Source organism: Myotis davidii, unplaced genomic scaffold (assembly GCF_000327345.1).
Source record: "Myotis davidii unplaced genomic scaffold, ASM32734v1 scaffold198, whole genome shotgun sequence".
Lineage (NCBI taxonomy): Eukaryota > Metazoa > Chordata > Mammalia > Chiroptera > Vespertilionidae > Myotis > Myotis davidii.
Window position 1 is genome coordinate 34,837 of NW_006291485.1, and position 1,916 is coordinate 36,752.

A 1,916-nucleotide genomic window follows, 5' to 3' on the forward strand; every position below is an offset into this window, starting at 1 on the left:
TATTAACTTAATTAGGGTACTCCTAAGGCTTAGGAAGAGCCACACTCAAGGGGCCAAAGAGCCGCATGTGGCTCGCGAGCCACAGTTTGCCGGGACTTGGCCCTACAGGACCCTGGGAATTTCTGCCCAAATGGCCTATGTCCATTTCCAGGCCTGTACCTGTGTCTGTGCACCGCCTCCCTCAGAGAGTGGTGCTCTCAGTGTCCACTCCCCTGGGCATGAGAATGGCCAAGGGTGACTAATGGGGAACTGGGTCGTCAGAGCTTGGATGCACCAGCTGGGGCCGCCAAGAGTTTGGGGCTGGGGGTCAGGCTGCAGGCTCAGGCTGGGAAGAGAGAGGTGCTCCTCCCGTGTCACGGTGTTCCAATGGGTAGAGCTACAAGGAGTTGGAATTCTGAATTTGAACCTGGCCTTCCAGACTTTATAACAAGCAATTCAGGGCAGGGCCAAGTAAGTTTACAGTTGTGAGTACAGAGTTTATTCTTATTTATTAATTACTGTGTTATTTCCATACAAACTACTGTAAACCTACTTTTGCCTCCCCCTGTATTCATCCAGGTAGAAGAACATATTTTATTTAACAACCTGTCAGCTTCATTTATACCTCTTAAGTATAATGGCAAAAGAATGTGCAGGCCTGCATTTGTACACTGGCTGGGGGGCCCTACCCCCCTCTCTCCCATGCCTTCCTGTTTCTGTCCACCCTGCACATCACTGTCAGAGGCAGCGTTTATGAAATGCACTTTTCCTGCATCACCCCCTGCTCAGAACTCACCATGGATCTCCAAGGTCTGCCCAGTTCATTATGGAACACCACCTATGTCAGGTATGGTGCCACGAGTATCTCATTCATGTCTTTTACAAACCACAAGTACACTGAGATTCAGAAAGTTGCTCACAGTTGCAGGCGAGGAGGTGACGGTGCCAGGATTTAGACCAGGCCTTCCTGGTCCCACAGGTGGTGAGCTTTGCATCGCATACCTGTCTCCAGCCTATCATCCCTGCCTTCTCCTCCAACTGTTCCCCTAATGCAGGGGTTGCAAACACAGTTGTCTGCAGGGGCCAGTGGAGCGATGCCAGTAAGTAAAGTGACCTCAGTGTCGGGGGAGTAGTAGGGGCTCTGGCAGGTCCAGCCCATTTGGGCCAGGCTGGCTGACAAGGGCTTCCCATTTTTTCCAAGAGAAAACAGAAACATGGAATGTTCTAGAAATTTTTAATTGTTTCACACTGTGAGCCAAGTGCAACACATCTGGGGGCCATATATGGTCCATGGACGGCCAGCTTGCACCCCCTGTCCTGTGTGAAGCATCCAGTCCGGGGGGACGCATCTTGTTGCTGGCCCAGAGACACAGCCCACCTTTCCCACGGCCCTGGCTTTACTCCAGCTGTGCCTCCTACCGCAATGCCTCCTTCTTCCTCTTCCTCCTCCTTCTCCTCCAAATTCTTCAGACCTCACTCCAACCCACCTCTTCCACGAGCCTCACTGCTCTCTCCAGCTCACCCACGTCTCCCTCCTCAGAGCGCCTACATTTATCAGAGCAGAAAATAGTAATGATGGGGCCTCCCATTTGCATAGGACTTTCCAGTCCACAGAATGGTTGGTGGCACATTGTTTATGTTGTTTTAAAGTGGATCCCCATGACGAGCTGCGAGGCTGGGGGAGGCAGGTTTCATTATTGAGGGTGGGGTAGGATTCCTGCAGGAAAACAACGGAGGCTCCAGGAGGAAATAGCTGATTGACTCAGGGCTACACAGCTGGTAATGATCCGACCCAGGACTTTTGTTTTCAACAGCTTTAATAAGGCATAATTTAAATGCTGTGAGATTCACCCACTTTAAGTGTACAGTTTAATGTCCAAGCCAGGACTTTTAGCCCAACGCCCAGTGCTGGTTCTGCTACACCACCATCCACCCCA

General features: G+C 51.1%; 1 protein-coding gene across 1 annotated transcript in view; it reads left to right on the forward strand.

Moving 5' to 3' along the window:
- The window catches only part of SCARA5 (scavenger receptor class A member 5), a 61,422-nt gene that overhangs the window by 23,644 nt on the left and 35,862 nt on the right, over positions 1 to 1,916 (forward strand). The window lies entirely within an intron of this gene.